A 20,537-nucleotide genomic window follows, 5' to 3' on the forward strand; every position below is an offset into this window, starting at 1 on the left:
CTTTGTTTGCCAGGGCCCCTCGCCCCAGTAGCTCTTCTGCCACCTCTGCTTCAGCAGGTGCTAGCTCCGGTGCCAGGCCCGACCTTCCACAGGAGCCTATTGAGCTGGGTGCCGCTGGCACGCCAACCCTGATTGACTCCGGCCCGTCGCCCCAAACCACCACGGCGGATGCAGGGGCCTCGGGTGCACCCAACATAGCTGCGGCGGTGGATGCGCGGGTGCCAAGCGAGGCAACACCCGATGCTGCAGGTGCCGAGGCCGCGGCTGCGGTGGCAGACACGCCAGTGCCAGGCGCAGCAGCGTCCGACGCGGCGGGTCCAGAGGCCCCGGCCACGGCGGCAGAGACGGCGGCACCGGGTTTGGCGTCGGCGAGCACAGCGGCGGCAGACGCGGCGACGATGAGCACCTCGGTACCTAAGGCCTCGACGTCTGCACCAAGTGCCCCGACCTCCAGCCCCCAGCCTGCAACAGAGGAGGAGCTGGAGGTGGTCACCGGTAGGCGGCTCCTGCAGGGTCCCTCAGAGGAGGATGCAGTTCCCCTCCCCCGGGTGCTGGTCTGGCTCCGGCGGACGATTGAAGAAGCAACTGGGACTGCCGAGGCTGCATTCTGGAGGGAGTGGGCAGCTCTGGAGAGTGAGCGCCAGCGCCTTGGCGACTGGCACATCCGCCTAGAGGAGCGCACGAAGACCGAAGCGTCCCATGCTGCGCGCGCTCAGTCCGAGCTCGAGGCTGAGCTCGAGCCTACTGAGTCAATCTTTGGAAGGTATTCGACTGGGAGGTTGCGGTGGCAGGATGGGAGAAGGCCGTGGTGTTGCGAGAGGCAGATGCTGCCAAGGTGGAGGTCAGCCTTGCAGCCCAGAGGTCCGAGCTCGAGACCCGCAGCCAGGGTCTCGAGGCCTGCAAGGAGGAGCTCAACAAGCTCTCCAAGAATCTGCATGGATGGCGCAAGTAGCCGCAGGAAATCGCCAGCGAGCAAGCCGCTGCCGAGATGGAGCTCGAGGTGGGAAGGTCGTCCCTCGCAAAGAGGGAATCCCACGCCACTAGCATGGAGAAGGAACTTGCGCGCCAGCGCGATGCCCTCAAGTCCTTCAAGGAGTTCGCGGCGAAGAGGGAGGCCACGCTCAATGAGAGGACCCGCGAGCTCGAGGCGGCCCAGGCGGCACTGGATGCCCGGGTGCAGGAGGCGGTCCGGGAGGCAGTCCGGAAGCTGCAGGAGGACCAGCGCGTGGGGGTTCGGCGGATTACCGACTGGGCGGGCGTAGCAAGCTCAGCTCTAGTGCCACTTGGGATGAGTCCCATCCAAGTGGCGGAGCCACCAGCTTCACTCGCTGATGCCCTCCCGGTGCTGGACTCCGCAGCAGAGAAGCTTCGGCACTTGGATCAGGTCCTCGTCGGCCACCTCGAAACCGAGGGCCACGAGCTGATCCGGATGGTGGCGGAGCACATCTTGACCTGCCTCCGGAGCCACGACCCCGCCATCTCGCTGGCCCCCGTCATTGAAGGTCTAGTGGCAGAGACGGAAGCCCCCGCTCAGGAAAGCGTACGGGAGGTCGTCGACTTTGTCGCTGCCTACTTCAAGCGGGAGCCTGCAGATCCCTGAGCGGAGTACCTACACAGCTGGCCATCACAGCAGTAGATTTTTGCTTTGTTTTTGTGAATGTAAAAACATTGTACTTGTTGAAATTTAATAGAAAAAATTTCAACTTAGCTGTTTGTCACTTGTGTTGATTTGCTGTACGCAGCACCCCGGCGCTCTGGTCCCCTGGTAGATAGGTTCGATTGTTGGAATCTATCTGCCATCCGAGCCGAGCAGATGCCCCGGACCCCATGGTAGGTAGACTCAGTTGCTTGAGTCTGGCTACCACTGAGTCTCACTTGGGTGTAGCACAGATTGTAAGTCGGACGAGTGACTTATTCCCTGGATAGCAGAAAAACTACAGAGTGAAAAATCAACTCGCTGGGATGGTAGTAATGATACTGTGACTTAGCTGTTTGACACATGCAGAGTCGATCCTTGGCTCAAAACGAATGCTCCGGACCCCCTGGTAGGTAGGCTCAATAGTTGAGGCCAGCTACCACCAGTCGAGGCTTAACCTGCATACCACTCAGGGTCAAAGCTTAGTAGCAGACCCGCGGGACCTATTCTGAACTGGCCCCCAAGCTAGTCTGAGGTCCGGAGCTCCGGGTATACAGGCAAAGGAAGCATGATGCTCGTTATAGAGTGGTGGAGTGCGTAGGCTTAGGGTACGGAACTAGGCTAAGCGGCTACACAGGACTCCGCACCACTCCAGGAAACAAGCACCGCTTCACTGGATCCAGTTCCTAGTGTCCCGGACCCCTCCCAGCAGTGGGTGAGGCCGTTCTGTCGTGCTCGATCCTTTGAGATATGGAGCTGGACCTACCGTGTTGGATTTAGGAAGCCGACCCTTATGCTAGAACGAGGTCTGGGCCCCCAGTTACTCATCTCCACATACTAGAGCACTCGTTATAGGGTGGTGGAGCATGTAGGCTTTGGGTACGGAACCGGCTAAGCATCTACACGGGACTCCGGATCACCCCAGGAAACAAGCACCCCCTCTCTAGAGTGGGTCCTTAGGGGTCCGGACCCCTCTCCCAGCAGTGAGGGGGTCCGGACCTATATGGTAGTCCAGCAACTCAATACAGATCTTAGTTGCAACGACATGAGTGAAAGTCCGCGCGTGGGTTAGTAAGGGAAAAGCTCGCAAATCGAAATGAGAATTGAAATGCGAAATGAAATCTTGACACAAAGACAGAGCTGGGAGCAGATCTTTCCTTTGCAACTTGATATACATGGCTTGCGCGATGGATGCCAGAGGCTGGGTTTATGAGGACGGACCTCTACCGCTCTGGGCCGTGCGTTAGTTCTATCTTATTACAAAGGAAAAATTGATTTCCCGCTCTGCCTAAGTGTAGAACTTACGTAGATGCTCTATGTTCCACGGGTTGGGTGGCGGCACTCCTTCTTTTGTGGAAAGGCGAACGCATCCGGGCTGGCATACTTCCGTCACCTTGAAGGGACCCTCCCAGCTGGGGGAGAGTTTGTGGAGCCCTGCTCGGTTCAGGATCCGCCTTAGGACCAGGTCCCCGGGCCGGAGCTCCCTACTGTGCACGAACCGTTGATGATAGCACCTGAGCTCCTGGTTGTAGCGTGCATTTTGGATTGCAGCTCGCCACCTTCGCTCGTCAATGAAGTCCACATCGTCACGCCACTGCTGCTCCTGCATGGATTCATGAAAAGCCTGGACCCGTGGTGAGCCCAGGTGGATTTCCGGGGGAAGGCATGCTTTAGCCCCGTAGACCAGGAAGAATAGGGTCTCCCTGGTGGCTCGGCTGGGTGTGGTCCGGTAGCCCCATAGCATGCACGGGAGCTCATCAACCCATTTTGCACCATGCTTCTTTAAGCAGTTGTAGGTGCAGGTCTTGAGTCCCTTAAGGATCTCTGCATTCGCTCTCTCAACCTGCCCATTGCTGCGGGGTGTGCCACGGACGCAAAGCATAGCTGAATGCCGATGTCCTCACAGTACTCTTGGAAGAGTTTGCTTTTGAATTGGGTCCCATTGTCCGCGATGATGCGGTTTGGGATGCCAAATCTGCACACAATGGACTTGAGGAATGCGACTGCTGACTTTTTGGTGATGTTCACCATAGGGGTAACTTCCGGCCACTTGGCGAATTTGTCGATGGCAACGTAGAGGAACCGGTACCCGCCGACGGCCCTGGGGAATGGCCCCAGGATATCCACGCTCCATACGGCGAACGGCCATGAGGGCGAAATCATTTGCAGAGCTTGAGCCGGTGTGTGTATTTGCTTTGCATAGAACTGGCATGCTTTGCAGGACCTCACCAGCTCAGCTGCATCCTGGAGTGCTGTCGGCCAGTAGAAGCCATGCCGAAAGGCCTTACCGACGAGCGTGCGAGATGAGGAATGGTTTCCACACTCGCCTCCATGGATCTCCGCGAGCAACTCGCGGCCCTCTTCCTGGGAAATGCACCGCATGAGGATACCGTTGGCACCACGGTGGTAGAGATCCTCTTCTACCATCGCATAGCGTTTAGCCAACCGTACAATGCGCTCAGTGGCTACATCATCATCAGGAAGGATGTTGTCTTTCAGGTAGTCCCAGATCTTGGAGATCCATGCATGGGGACCTCCCTGAGCAGGTGGGAGTGGCTCTATGAGGTCTCCAGGATCCTCAACAGCACACACAACCCTGGACGGGCACCACGGCTGGAATGCTGCCGGGACCGCTAGCTTCGAGGTGCTAGTCTGATCCCCTCCTCCCGGCTCGGCAGGCCGGGCGGTAGGCCTCAGCAGCCGTCTTTTGATACCCGGGGGGCATTCTCCGACCCCAGAAGTTCTGGGAATTTTTTAGCCTTCCGGGTGTACAGTTTTGGGGGGTTGCCTGAAACGCCTGTGATAGGGCGAGATAACATGTCTGGGCTCAAAAACTAGCCAGTTTTTGAGTCTGGTCACGTGAGGTATCGGAAACCCAGCCCTCCCATCACCTCCGGAGGCCGAATTCGCCCGTCCTTGACTCGTTTTCTCCGCATTGAGCCTGATTTCATGTTTTTGGGCCGTTTTGGGACGTTTCCACTTCTTTGCCATGTTGACATGCTGAATGGCTGTTTGACCTATGTTTTGCCTCCCGTGACCTATAGCACATGTTTCTCAACTATTTCCATCCTACCATGGTTCGTTTGCACCCGAATGGACATAGTTCCATGTGCGGGTGCCATGTACAACATTTTCCGACCGAAATGAACCGTTTCCATTCCGTTGTGGGCCGTTTCCTTTTTTTGTCTAGGGTTACATACCGAATGGTCGTTCGGCCTATGTTTTCGCCTCCCATGACCTATAGCCCACGTTTTTGGTCTATTTTCACCCTAGCATGGTTCGTTTCCACCCGGATGGACATAGTTCCATGTGCGTGTGCCATGTACAACATTTCAGACCGAAATGAACCGTTTCCATCCCGTTGTGGGCCATTTCCATTTTCTGGCCAGGGTTACATACCGAATGGTCGTTCGTCTGTTTTCACCGCAACATGGTCCGTTTGAACCCGGATGAACATGGAACCATGTGTGGCTACCATGTACAACCATTTTCCACTGAAACCAACCATTTTTATTCTCTTTTAGTTAAATTTCACTCTATGAACCAGGGTTACAAACCTTCTTGCCTTTCAACCAATTCCCATGACCACTACCACACGTATATCAGTCGTTCTCATCCCAACTTTATATGCTTGGGTCCAGCGTACAACCTTTCCATCTGGGTAGAGTATGGTTCATATCCGGACACCTTGTACAATCATGTCCACTGAAATTAGTCTGGGGATGTTTGGTTCCTTGGTGTCTTATTCATCTTTGTGGTGCTCAATGACTTGGTCCTTGCTGTCTTGTTCATCATTGCTGCTACTAGGATGTCCATGTGATATAGTACCCTTAAATTTGGGTATAGACTCTTTTGAGGTTACTGTAGCTATCATGGCCATTATGTTCTTATTCATATTCGAACTCATCGTACTATCATTGTACTTCATGTTTTTCCTTGTACTCCGCTTCCCTCCTATTCGGTATATTTGCTCGCAATATCTTTGATGAGCATCATCCTTCCGAGCCTGAACTTTTGAATGTGGGTGGAGGGGGAGGGATGAATCCATGCGACGCGGGGCTGGATCTCAGTGGATCGTGGCAGCAAGGCCAATCTGCCACTAACAATGCCCCATCGCGTATTTAAGTCGTCTGCAAAGGACTCAGCCCGCCGCCCGTGAGGAAGGGAGCTTCGAGGCGGCTTGCCACGGCACAGGGGTCGGGCAGGCTGAGCCAATGGCATAGGCCCTTGGGGCGCGAATGCCCTAACGTGGGTCGGGGCGAGCGGCGGGCACAAGCGCCGCTTGCTAGCTTGGATTCTGACTTAGAGGCGTTCAGTCATAATCCGACACACGGTTCTCTTGGCTGTGGTTTCGCTGGATCGTAGATAGGGACAGTGGGAATCTCGTTAATCCATTCATGCACGTCACTAATTAGATGACGAGGCATTTGGCTACCTTAAGAGAGTCATAGTTACTCCCGCCGTTTACCCGCGCTTGGTTGAATTTCTTCACTTTGACATTCAGAGCACTGGGCAGAAATCGCATTGCGTCAGCATCCATGGGGACCATCGCAATGCTTTGTTTTAATTAAACAATCGGATTCCCCTTGTCCGTACCAGTTCTGAGTTGGTTGTTCGACGCTCGGGGAAGGCCCCCGAGAGGGCCGTTCCCGGTCCGTCCCCGGCCGGCACGCGGCGGCCCGCTCTCGCTGCGTGAGCAGCTCGAGCAGTCCGCCGACAGCCGACGGGTTTGGGGCCGGGACCCCCGAGCCCAACCCTTAGAGCCAATCCTTTTCCCGAAGTTACGGATCCATTTTGCCAACTTCCCTTGCCTACATTGTTCCATTGGCCAGAGGCTGTTCACCTTCGAGACCTGATACGGTTATGAGTACGACCGGACGTGGATGGTACTCGGTCCACCGGATTTTCATGGGCCGCCGGGGGCGCACCGGACACCACGCGACGTGTAGTGCTCTTCCGACCGCTGGACCCTACCTCCAGCTGAACCATTTCCAGGGTTGGCAGGCCGTTAAGCAGAAGAGATAACTCTTCCCGAGGACCCACCGGCGTCTCTGTACTTCCTAACGTCGCCATCAACCGCCACGTCCCGGCTCGGGAAATCTTAACCCGATTCCCTTTCGGGTAACACACATGATCGCGCTATCTGCCGGGGTTACCCCGTCCCTTAGGATCGGCTTACCCATGTGCAAGTGCCGTTCACATGGAACCTTTCTCCTCTTCGGCCTTCAAAGTTCTCATTTGAATATTTGCTACTACCACCAAGATCTACATCGACGGCCGGTCCGCCCAGGCTCGCGCCCCGGGTTTTGCAGTGGCCGCCGCGCCCTCCTACTCATCGGGGCATGGCGCTTGCCCAAATGGCCGGGTGTGGGTCGCGCGCTTTAGCGCCATCCATTTTCGGGGCTAGTTGATTCGGCAGGTGAGTTGTTGCATACTCCTTAGCGGATTTCGACTTCCATGGCCACCGTCCTGCTGTCTTAATCGACCAACACCCTTTGTGGGTTCTAGGTTAGCGTGCAGTTCGGCACCATAACCCGGCTTCTGGTTCATCCCGCATCGCCAGTTCTACTTACCAAAAATGGCCCACTTGGAGCTCCCGATTCCGTGGCATGGCTCACCGAAGCAGTCGTGCCATCCTACCTATTTAAAGTTTGAGAATAGGTCGAGGGCGTTGCGCCCCCGATGCCTCTAATCATTGGCTTTACCTAATAGAACTCGTAATGGGCTCCAGCTATCCTGAGGGAAACTTCGGAGGGAACCAGCTACTAGATGGTTCGATTAGTCTTTCACCCCTATACCCAAGTCAGACGAATGATTTGCACGTTAGGATCGCTTCGAGCCTCCACTAGAGTTTGCTCTGGCTTCGCCCCGCTCAGGCATAGTTCACCATCTTTCGGGTCCCGACAGGCATGCTCCAACTCGAACCCTTCACAGAAGATCTGGGTCGGCTAGCGGTGCGGCCCGTGAGGGCCTCCCGCTCGTCAGCTTCCTTGCGCTTCCTAGGTTTAAGAACCCGTCAACTCGCACGCATGTCAGACTCCTTGGTCCATGTTTCATGACGGGTCAGATGGGGAGCCCGCAGGCCGTTGCAGCGCAGCGTCCCGAGGGACGTGCCTTGCAGCGCGCATGTACCACCCGGTTTATAAAAGAACATAAACCGAGCAATCATATACGTGCCAGGATCAAGTCACACGTATATACAATAGAATGAACAGTATATCACAGCACATATCATGTAAAAGATATAATAAAGTGAATACGAATGTTATTTATTACAATAATGACAAAATGTCTGATACAGCGGAAGTGTAAAAACATATACGAAGACTCTCATCGAAGCAGGGCGCCACAGGGACGTCGACTGGGAGACGAACGCCTAGAAGTCCTTGTACTCCTGGTAGCTCTGAGTGAACTCCCTCGCCTCGGCAGGAACTGAGCAGCAGTAGAGTATCCCAAGAGGAAAACGTATAGAAGAGGCAAGAGTGAGTACATAACTCATACTCAACAAGTATAACACAAACTATGAGGCTCTAAGGTTGGCTGACTCAACCGCATTAGCTTTTAAGTCTTGGCAAGTTTTATTAAAGCTATTTACTACAAGTTGGTGAATTACCATGAACCCAGTTACATAGAAATTAATCAAGATTAATTAAGAACTACTGAGAACCAAACTGAACCAAGCCACCCGGGGAAACCTCCCTAACCAAAGGAAGATAACCCCACTAATCAAAAGGAGGATCTGGGCCGCTCATAACCGTGAGTACGGCTAGTATACCAGTTTTGCACTCTACAGAGGTTGCACATCTTTACCCACAAGTCGTGAGCTACGCTAGAGGTTCATCACACTTCATTAGGTGAGATGACTAGCAAACTCACTACGAGGCCTTTACAAAGAATCTCGTTGGTAAGGAGTAACCGCGAGGGTTGGATCGGCGATCATGGAGCAGGTCTAGTGGGCGTCAAGCACATATGCCAAGACATAAAGCACAGACGAGGCCACTCAGCACGAGGGCCATAGAAGCTTACCACCCTTGCCCCGCAAGTAAGTTACCCCAGACCAAAAAGACCTAATTAGTAAGCCAAGACCGTCCCATTCTAGTCTTGTGGTAGCGCTGTTGTCCCAGGTTGTCGCTCTATGAACCGGTCCTTATGGAGAGTGGCCAACCAAGCACTAAGCACCGTGCTAGCCCCCTAAACCATGTTTCTAACAAAAATATATTTTAACGAGACGTGAGCCACTCAAGCCAACACAGAGGGCCACTCTCAGAATTAAGTTGCATATACCATTAATCAAATTAATTAAAAAGGACCAAGTGTATTAAAGCGCAGCAACCTAGCACAACTAACCAAAATGCAACCCAAGGTATATATATGAAGGATATAAAGTGGCTAGGAAAGTCCTTATAGGCATACAGTATTAAAATGCAGTATGAAATGGTATTTAAAAGTGATAGGTTGTTCATGTTATACTTGCCTTCCTCAAACTGCTCCTGCTGCTGCTCAAACCGGTCAGAAGACGGCTGCTCCAGGTACTGGTACTGGGGCTCCTCAGATGGATCAGCGTCTACTCACGAACACATGGCCAGAACAAGGCATAACAGTAAACATACATGCAAACAGTAGCAAAAACTAAGAAACAGTACAACAATACATGAAAACAGCACACAAAACTAGGCTAGAACTATTCTACGCGTTACAACGATCGCGTGGACATAGAGAACGCCTAAAACGGAGCTAGAACGTGAAAACTACGCTTAAAACAAGGTCCAGGGGCTTTTCTGCAAGAAAAACTAAGTTTTTGGGGGGTTTTCTGCAAAAACCGAGGACTAAAACAAAATTAAACCTTAGTTCTACGGTCTAACGTGCAAAAACATCAAGGCTGGACGGCGGATTCTAATAGGGAAAAGCTCTGGGGCTAAAACGTTGAATTCTGGGCCTAACTGGAATTTCTTTTGAACTGAAAAGGATGGCGGGTTAAATTCAAAGGAGCCCAGGGACTCTTTAGCAAAATGGCCAGGCGATGGGGTATGTTTAGATCTGATCCGCTGAATCTCGTTCCGGCGGCTCAGATCTGATGGGCTCGGGTTCTAATCAAGGCCGTCGATTTCAGATCGGGCGACTGGGGTGCTTCGCGAGCGATGGCGGCGGCGGAACGCGCTGGCGACTCTGTTCCGCAGCGGCGCGGGCCGATGCTCGCCGGACTTCCTCAATCCCAGCATTCTGGGGCTAACTCGGCCGGAGTTTGGGTCGGGGATGGATAACGCAACACGCGTAATCCACCTGGGGCTCTCTCCGAGCTCGGGAAGGCTCGGGGTGACGTGTTCGACGGTGGTGGCGGATTCGAACGGCGGAGCTCGCCGATGTTCGCGAAGTTGGTGGTCCGGGGCTATTTTGTCTCTGTTCTTTGGTCGAGGAGCATGAGTAGGGCACGGCGATCATCGTTCTAGGCTCTAGAAGGTGTGCGGGAGCTCTGGCGAGGTGTGCGATGCTGCAGGGCGGCGTGGGTCACCATGGCTCGCCGGCGTGGCCGAGATCGGCCACCAAGGCCGGGCTTGGAAGGGTACGTGCAGCACGTTGAAAGTTAAAACGGGCTCTCCTCGGGGTTGCGGTGGTTGGAAAAGGTGCGCCACGGCGGAACGGCCAGTAACGGCGGAGCAGGGCGTACCTACTCCGGTGAGCCATTAAGTGCGATACAAGGGAAGAAACGGAGGGGAAAGGGCGCCGGAATGGTCCATACCACGGTGTGTAGACCAGGGAGCATGTAGGTGTAGGAGATCGGCGGCGAAGAGGCGATGCCACGGCAGCGCAGATGCTCCACGCAGCGGAGCAGTACAGAGCGAGAGGAAGGCGGCGCTAGGGTTTGGGTGGGGCGGTAGGAGGAAGGTTGGATGCGGGAGAGGCCCAGGGGCGCGTTTAAAGGGGAGGCCGAGCCTCGGCATGCGGGTCCAAGAAGGGGGCTCGCGGGAGATTGCGGCGTGACGGTTGAGCGAGAGACGCGGGGAGGAGAGGGATGACAGGCGCGGCCAGCACGTTTGCGAGGGAGGGGCGAACGAAGCGGTGTCTGCGCGGGCTGCCTGGGTCAGGCGCGTGGGAGAGGGTGGGCCGTGTCGCTGGGCCTTGCGCGGGAGGGGAGAAAAGTGGGCCGGTCAGTTTGAACGGGCCGTGCGAGAGAGAGGAGGCCGGGCCGCTGCGGGGCTGAGCGGGACGCGGCGCTGGCGAGCTGGGCCAAGGTTGGTGCTGGGCCGCGCGCTAGGAGACTGAGAGAGGGGGCCGGGATGGTAGTCGAGAAGAGCGCCGCGTGCGGGCGGCATTGTTGACGTTCACTAACGCCCCCGATTTGTATACCGCAAGCGCACGGTTCGTGGTAGCTTTTCCCTTAGAGTATTCCCCCAAGGTTTATGAATCCGTGGATCGACAATGAACTTACTAGGGTTTTCCATCTAATCTAACGGATCTATCCTAACATAAAGCATTAATTGCATATAAAAGGTGAACCTTTGATAGATATGAGTGATGTACGAAGGTTGATCTCATCCATGAACATTGGTAAGGATAAAGCATGACCAAAGGCATGACTAAACCTATCACACGCATTCTAGTTGTAGTTCTAGCTAAACGAGTAAGCTCAACATGCATCTCATCCAAAGCCTCTTTAAATCAAAACCTCCAATCCGATCCCTCGATACCCAACCTACTCTGTGGAGACGGCCTGTCACGACGCCCCCCTTTTCAATGGGATACCCTGAAGCAAGTCGAACCCCCTTTGGGTAGATCCGGTATGAACTCCTAGCCACCATAGCTACAAGAACACCCCATGCAATCTATCTCGAGAATAGATCTAGGAATAAGCGCACCCAAAGCAAGAACGAAATCGAAAGAGGAGAGACATGATCGCTAAATAGATCGGATGACATGAAGACATTACTCACATAATAGATTCGTTTGGATCGCCACCACCGCGTATACACCATTGACGACTCCAACTAGCTCATGAACTCCACCATGACACAACCACGCAGGGAGGCCATGGCGGCTAGGGATGGCCTAAGCCATCTCCTAGACAACTTCGAAGACTTGCGGCGGCCGTCGTCTCCCTCCGGTCTTGGCCCTAGGTTTTCGTCGAGTTCTGGTTGGATGGATGCCTCGAGTTGAATAAGGTGCGAGCTATTTATAAGCCGAGGAAGCCACCGGTCGAAGGGGAAGGCAAACCGCCTCAGAAAAGGGCTGGGCCGGCCGGCCCCATGGGCCTAGGCCGGCCGGCCTACCCCTTTTCGGGCTCGCCTCGGTCTCATCTTTTGCGTGTAGGCTCCTCGCATCTTCTAGAGTTTCTGTCCTTCACGATTGCACCCCTTTGGACATTGTTATCTTGGAGATATCTTCGAGGAAAGGATAGGATAGGGAATCCTTCCTTAAAGCTTTATTTACTTTGCTTAATCCCGAAGTATCTTGATCTCATCTTTGTGGGCTCGGTCCTTTGGGCTCTCTTGGAGGATGGATGTGCATGAATGGGCTTCGAATCAACATGGGCTTTGGTCCTCCCTTTTGGGCTTTGGCCCTCATCTTTCTCCATGTTAGCGCTCGATCACGGGCCTCGTCATTTCATGCTCTAAAATAGGCCAAAAACCTGCAAAAACGAAGTTCCTCCAAAATATATGTGCATATGTGAAAATGACCAATAATTAGGCCGGGGTTAGGACGGTTAGTGATTTTGATATTAAATTCATGCCATTATCAAGGATAAACAAGGGATAAAAGGTGTACTTAAGGAGCGACAACATTCCCCCCATGCTTAAACCTTGCTCGTCCTCGAGTAAGTCCAGGAGCTTTGCTTATAAAGAAATCAACGTTGCCCCTCAATGTCCTCTCTGCACTTAGTCATACATAACAAGACATATTGCTCTCTCAAGTATTTAGCATTTATGTTCATGTTGTGACCGGCTACTTCTTCATTATGGAAGATAGACTAGCAATTAAAGAACAAGCCACAATAATAAATAAATGCAATGCTCTCAAACTTAAGCGAACTTCAAACCTTTACCTTGTTTCATCGTGAAGAGTTTTCCAAAGAATGCATATCAAACATAAGTGAGGTTCTCTTGCAAAAGATCATGGAAATACTCATCTCATCAAGTCACTCAAGCCTATATTAGATTGTTTTCAACCTATTCTACACATATATAAAAGTGGAAGGCTTATGTGGAGCTTGGTAGGTAAAAACAATCCTAGCAAAATATTATATCTGAAATATTGTCAAACTAAGAGAGAGATCTAATGGGATTACTGAGACTAGTCAAAAAGGCCATTGGAAAATAATGTTGGAGAGGGGGAAAGATGAAACACACACATTTAGATAGGTGGACATGTGCAAGTGGCAAATGGATGATCCCGAGACACAAATGAAGTTCTCGTTATCGGATTGCACATGGTTGGAAGATTTGAGTATGGAATAATTCTTCAAAGTAACTTGGAAAATTAATGAAACCAAAAAGAAGTAAGGAGCATTTTATTCTTCTCTTTTTTTTTCTTTTCTCCCCTTTTTTCATTTTTCATTTTTTTTCTTTTTGCTCCTTAGAACTTTTGATAACATAGAATACTTACCCAGCCATCCCCCCATGCTTGAACAAATGCTCGTCCTCGATATGAATAGTGGGAGAACCAACTAGATAGGGTAAGTATCCCAAATTCACCTTCTTCTTCGTAGAACCTCTTGAATCTCCGGAGAGCCTTGTCTCCCAAAATTTTTCTTTATATGGTGCCCTTGATTTTTTTGATTCCATCGAAATGATAATCCATACTCAAATTGGGTTGTGGTCAAGGAGGTAATCACAAAAAGATATTTTTGGTTTAGGGTGGATATCCAGCGAGGTTTGCAAAATTCTCGAAGTAGAAACTCACAATGCATGGATAAATAGGCTAGCAAAAAGAAGGTTACACAAAAAGAACGGAATGACCAGCTTCTTAGTCTCATACCAAAGAAATCAATCTTAATCCAACTCATCAAAATATAAGTTTGCAATCTAAAAGTTTCATCATGAAAGAATATGTTTCTATAGGCTTTGGTAGGTAGAACTTTGCAAGAGATTCACAAATGTAGATAGCATAGGAATTAAGTTTTCAAATTAAACAACACAAGGTGTAAGGTCATCGGTAGACTTAAATCAAAGAGCAACATAGAATATGTGGGTTTAGAATTTAGTCATTTAACCTCCACCAATAAAAGAGCCGGTATTTAATCATTTTAATTCCATTTAATTGAGAGCAAATGGTGAAGTCATATACAACATAGCGTAGGTAAAACAAAGCAGCAACTTTCATCATTTTTCCATAAGCATAAGGCATTTCCAAAATGTATCAATGTGGTGAGCACAAAGTGATGGTGATCCTACACTTATTGAAAACAAAAACAAAACTAGGTTGTCCTCCTAGAAGCCATGTGATAGGTTGAGAGATATATACAAAGGTTGCATCTTTGGTTGAAGTCATATATGTACAAGCATTTAGAAAAAGAGAAAGTTGAGGAAGAATTACCGTCCTTCTCGATGCTCGTAATAAAGTGTAGCGCGGCCTCCCCCATACTTAAGCATTGTGCTAAGCATGGAAGAAAAATCATGAGCATCTTGTGGCAACCGTGATTATCTTACTCCATGAGATCTTTCTTCCTCGTCCACGAAATCCTCCCCCATGCTTAGCATGATGCTAGGCGTGGAAGGAGAAGATGGACCATCTTGAAATTCTTGAAGTCCTTCCCTCATGTGTATGAATATTATCTTCAATGTGTCTTCACCTTTGTTGCCTCAATTTCCTTCAACTTCTTCTTGTACTAAGTCATGGTCCCAATCATTGCTTCACGTCATCGTCGCCACCTTCAATTCCTTGTTGTCTCATTGCTGCCGCATCTTCACGAATTTTTTCTTTCAATTTCCAGAACAGAACCTGTACTGAAACATTGCTCCATTGCGAAGTGCACGAATATTTCTTTCCAACGAGTCCTTATTCGCCCAAAATTGATTCCGAACAAGAGAGTTGTGTCCATTTTATCCCAGCGCTGCAATCTGTCCTGACGAATTTCAGAACGCGCAACGTCCAATGTTCTTGCCATATCTCCTTGTACGGGTCTTCAAATTCATTGATCTTGAATGCGTTGGAATGAGAATTTAATGGAGCTTCTGAATATCAACTTTTTGCTTCTTGTACTACTCTGAACATGTTCTCAAATTGATGAAAACAGCTGCATCTTTCTCGGGTTTCGACGATGTTGACGATCTTGATTGAAATTCTTTTGGCCTTGAACTCATGGGAGCGCTTCTTCATGCCTGCAAAACATTTTAAACACACACTACCCCCGGGGTGACAGTCGGGAGTAGAAACAAATGCCAACAAACCTACCATTCCTAAAATCTCAAATTGTGGCAAAGTTAGCTTAGCGAAACTAGTGAGTGTACGTGTGTGCTAGTGTAAATGCAAATGAGAGGAAGGTATATAAACAAAGACAATGTTTACACCTAGTTCTAAACACCATGTTTACAACTAGATTGCCGAACTTCTCCATAGCCACAAAGACTTATTTAACCAAGGTCAAAACACCATGTCTATCCCAAAATCAATAGGCTTCATAGCACAAGAAAAAATAAAGCGCATTGCAAAGCTTATAAACCAACCAAATGCAACCTCATAGCTTGGTAACTAAATGATGATGGTCTTCAATCATATCTAAACACCATGTTTACACAAGATTGCAAAAAGGAAAAATGCTCACGTGAAGCATTAACATGGATATGAAAGCTTTCATCAATAAAGTTAAGACCAAGCTAGCAAAATGAGTGCATGAACAATGGAATGGATGCAAAGTGCAAATGCAAAGTTAGCAAAAAAAGTGTTAGCAAGGTTGAAAGGACCTTTCGATGTTGTTCCGCAACTAGCTTATTCAAAAACAATTGATAAGAGTGACAAAAAACCTTCGCGGCACTTCATAAGAAGTGAGGCTTTTGTCAATGAAAATGTTATTTATCGAAAAAGGATCAAGCAACCGAGCTAACAAGGTTTTAGAAGTAGGTTTATGGGTTTCCTATATTTTTGGCTTAAAACAAAAATTTTGAAGAGAGAGAGTGTTGGGTATAGAAATTCTGTCTAAGGAGATTTCAAAAAAACTAGAGAGAAACAAAAGTTAGATTTTTTTTTGAAAGAAAAACATAGCCTATGGTTTTTAGGATTGCTCTATGAGTGGTTTTCCTAAGGGTTTTAGGATCTCAAAAGCGAAGCTAGTCAATGTTTTTTAGAAAAAGTTTTTTTTTAAATGCAACATGCAATGCAATGTAAAGGTGAGATGAACAACATGGTATGCAATGCAACACGGGATGGGTGAACAAAATGATATGACATGATGAGGTGGTCTAAAACAAAACAAAAAGTTAGCCTAAGTTAACTAGCCACAACTTTAGAATCAAAGGGTGGTGCAATGCTTCATAAATCTTTCTAAAAGGGACACAAAGAAAAAGACTCTAAACACTAATAGGCACACAAAAAGGTCTACAAGTTTCCCAAGATCAAATAACAAAGTGCTCCCTCAATAACATTTAGAATGAACAATATGAAGTTGTGGTTTTTATTAGAGCAATGGTACAATGTTACTTGATATTCCGATTAAAGAGTGCAATGTAGACGGTCATATTAATATATAAAATAAAAGATCGGGTTGCCTCCCGCAAAGCGCTTCATTTAGAGTCATAGAGCTCGACTTTCTTACATACCTTCTCATTGATGCGAAGCCATGCAAGAGGTGAAGGTGTTCCATGCAGCTCTTATTCCACTTCCCATGTTGGACATGATCAATCACGCTTAATGGAAAACTTGCCCAATCGTCTCTCACATCATCGTCACCTCCTTCCTTGTTGTCCTTCGTCGCTACCTTTCTTTTCATGAATTTTCCTCTCTGTCCAGATTGGAAGTTGCACCAACCAATTGATCCAATGCAAGGTGCATGAAATCTTCTTTCCAACAAGTCTTCATTTACCCAAAACGCATTCCAATTGAGGGAGTTATGCCCCTTTTTCCCGTCACTGCAATCTGCCCCGTGCTGATTTCAGCACGTGCATCTCCGATGTTTGAGACATAGCTCCTCCCGTGGGTCTTCAATTGTATTGATCATCGATGCATTGAACCGAGGACTTGATGGAGATCCTGAATATTCAACTTTCTTGCATTGCAAATCTCTGGACTTGTGCACAAAATTGATGAGGCTTAGCGACGTCCATTCTTGAAACTTGAAGATGTTGATGATGGTGTTCAAAATTTTGGGCACGGTTTCCCTCATCATTTGAGTTTCATGTCCTGCATGGTTAGTGAAATCACGGGCTTCTCCCGACATGTGCTCTTTTAGGGTCATGAGCTTGACCAAGCGCAAAGCAAGATCGAGATTTGCAATTATTTGTAAACATATGCAACATAATCACATCCTCAATTAATTTTCATCAACAAGACATGGTGTAATTAAATGCAGCATGTGTTTCTTGCATAGCGCGGAGCTCATTATTAGGCAAAGGTTCTTTAAGCATGAAATCAACCTTCTCAAGAAACTCTAGCCTATCATCATGAAAAGAACAAGGCATAGAATTTAAACTTTCATTCCGACTATCGGTTCGAGCATGAGATTTTTAAAGATTATCAACAAAACCAATAGAAGCTTGAGAATTCACTGTATACCTTAGCCTCGGAGATTTTTCATACACAATGGAGTTGTGGTGCTTTGTGCGAGATGTCATCTTGATGCACTCCTCGTGGTCCGTCGTGATTTGCTTCTCACGTCTCCATGTGTTGATTGTTGCGCTCTTGTAATCCGACGTGGTTTGTTTGCGACATCCTTGTTTGTTGAAGGTCGACCGCTTGTGCCTTCATTTGCCAATGTCATTGGGGTTCTTCCTCTACTCCAAGCCTCTGAATTTTATCATGTACGCTTGATGAAAACATTGCCCAAGCTCCCCTTCATTGTTATCATCGTCATCTTCTCTATCTCGTTCTCACCGCGTTGCTCCTGCCTCTTCTTCGTGGAATATCTCCTGTATACTCAACAAAATATATACCAAAATATAGATCTATGGAAACATTTATGAAATTACCTTTCCAACAAGTGGTCATTCGCTTTAATCGGAGTCCAAACGAGAGAGTTATGACTGTTTTACTTTAGCGCTGCGTGCTGTCCAGAAAATTTCAGAGTGCACGACCTTCAATGTTTTGGCCATAATTCCTTGTAGGAAACTTCGATTGACTTCATTCTTGATTCGTTGGAATCGGAACTTCGTGGATCTTTTGAATATCCAAAAATATACTGCAATTTTCTTCTGAGGTCGAGCAGAATATTGATGAGAATAGTATCTTCTTGTGAATTCATCCGAAGATGTCAATGATCTCAATCATGTGGTCTTTGGAGCATCTTGTCGTGCGTCCTTGGCTTCAAGATCATCACCATTGATTACCAGCAATCATAGCTTCAATGATGTGTCTTCTCCATTGTTCTTGCTTTAACCAAGGTGTCGGGATTGGAAGATGCTCGTGTGCTTCGTGTTGATGATCCGAACGGTTTCCTTCCTTAATAGCATCACTCAATTAGAAGTATATCGAGCATCTCACTGGAGAAGATAGGTGGTGTTGTGGTTCTTCTAATCTTGTTGCCTCCAGCTTTGGTCAACTTCAAATCATTATCTTTTGTGTACACAGCCTTCCAATCATCATCGTCATCACATTCTTCGTCGGTTGTTGCTGCACCTTTCTTCGTTGAATTGCTCCTTTGTCCAGTGCAGAACATGTACCAAACTCCAAGCTCATTGTGAGGTGTATCAAATCATGTTTCCAACAAGTGGTCATTTACCCAAATTGGACCTCGGATGAAAAAGTTATGCTTGTTTTACTCCGGCGCTACGCTTCGTCCCGAGAGATTTCAGAACGCGCAGCGTTGAAAGATCTTTCCATAACTCTTCACACCGATCTCCAAAATTAACAATTTTTGATGCGTTGGAAAGAAGACTTGACGGAGCTTCATAATAATCTATTATTTCCTCAAGGCACATATCTGATCTTGGACGAAAAACTCATCACAACAGCGACACTTCATAGATGATGATGATCCAATCGCACGATTTTCTTTTCGGACATGCTTCATACCTATTGCTTGAGCAAACAAATCTTCCCAAAAACATTAGTCTTTAAAACTAATTGACACGGCGGCGTACCTTGTTTATCAACTTTTTTTCTTGGGAGTGGGGACTCGATAGCGGATGCTGGGCCACTAACAAAAGTTAGCACCTACCACTAAAGAGTGAATCTTGATGTTGTTGCCGTCATGTCGATGTGGACGTTGTCGATGTTCCATGTCGAGGCTCCTCGATCATCTTGTTGCCGATTGTTGAAATTTGTCGAAGTGGATTATGGACTTCTCGAAATCCAAGTTTGGTGTCTAGCTTTTTCCACCTGCTTTCAAGGACACAAACAAGAAAACAAGGGTATATGCAATAATAAAAATTAGGGTTAGTCCAAAAAACTAGATAGATCGCCCTAGGGTTCGAGTTGCCGATCCCCGGCAACGGCGCCAGAAAAGCTTGTTGATGTTCACTAACGCCCCCGATTTGTATACCGCAAGCGCACAGTTCGTGGTAGCTTTTCCCTTAGAGTATTCCCCCAAGGTTTATCAATCCGTGAATCGACAATGAACTTACTAGGGTTTTCCATCTAATCTAACGGATCTATCCAAGCATGAAGCATTAATTGCATATAAAAGGTGAACCTTTGATAGATATGAGTGATGTACGAAGGTTGATCTCATCCATGAACATCGGTAAGGATAAAGCATGACCAAAGGCATGACTAAACCTATCACACGCATTCTAGTTGTAGTTCTAGCTAAACGAGTAAGCTCAACATGCATCTCATCCAAAGCCTCTTTAAATCAAAACCTCCAATCCGATCCCTCGATACCCAACCTACTCTGTGGAGACGGCCTGTCACGACGCCCCCCTTTTCAACGGGATACCCTGAAGCAAGTCGAACCCCCTTTGGGTAGATCCGGTATGAACTCCTAGCCACCATAGCTACAAGAACACCCCATGCAATCTATCTCGAGAATAGATCTAGGAATAAGCGCACCCAAAGCAAGAACGAAATCGAAAGAGGAGAGACATGATCGCTAAATAGATCGGATGACATGAAGACATTATTCACATAATAGATTCGTTTGGATCGCCACCACCGCGTATACACCATTGACGACTCCAACTAGCTCATGAACTCCACCATGACACAACCACGCAGGGAGGCCATGGCGGCTAGGGATGGCCTAAGCCATCTCCTAGACAACTTCGAAGACTTGCGGCGGCCGTCGTCTCCCTCCGGTCTTGGCCCTAGGTTTTTGTCGAGTTCTGGTTGGATGGATGCCTCGAGTTGAATAAGGTGCGAGCTATTTATAAGCCGAGGAAGCCACCGGTTGAAGGGGAAGGCAAACCGCCTTAGAAAAGGGCTGGGCCGGCCGGCCCCATGGGCCTAGGCCGGCCGGCCTACCCCTTTTCGGGCTCGCCTCGGTCTCATCTTTTGCGTGTAGGCTCCTCGCATCTTCTAGAGTTTCTGTCCTTCACGATTGCACCCCTTTGGACATTGTTATCTTGGAGATATCTTCGAGGAAAGGATAGGATAGGGAATCCTTCCTTAAATCTTCATTTACTTTGCTTAATCCCGAAGTATCTTGATCTCATCTTCGTGGGCTCGGTCCTTTGGGCTCTCTTGGAGGATGGATGTGCATGAATGGGCTTCGAATCAACATGGGCTTTGGTCCTCCCTTTTGGGCTTTGGCCCTCGTCTTTCTCCGTGTTAGCGCTCGATCACGGGCCTCGTCATTTCATGCTCTAAAATAGGCCAAAAA

General features: G+C 48.8%; 1 pseudogene; it reads left to right on the top strand.

Moving 5' to 3' along the window:
- Positions 1-7,665: 7,665 nt before the first annotated feature.
- LOC120680575 overlaps positions 7,666-20,537 on the top strand; it is a 14,300-nt pseudogene continuing 1,428 nt past the window's right edge.

The sequence above is a fragment of the Panicum virgatum genome, chromosome 7N, assembly GCF_016808335.1.
Source record: "Panicum virgatum strain AP13 chromosome 7N, P.virgatum_v5, whole genome shotgun sequence".
Classification (NCBI taxonomy): Eukaryota; Viridiplantae; Streptophyta; class Magnoliopsida; order Poales; family Poaceae; genus Panicum; species Panicum virgatum.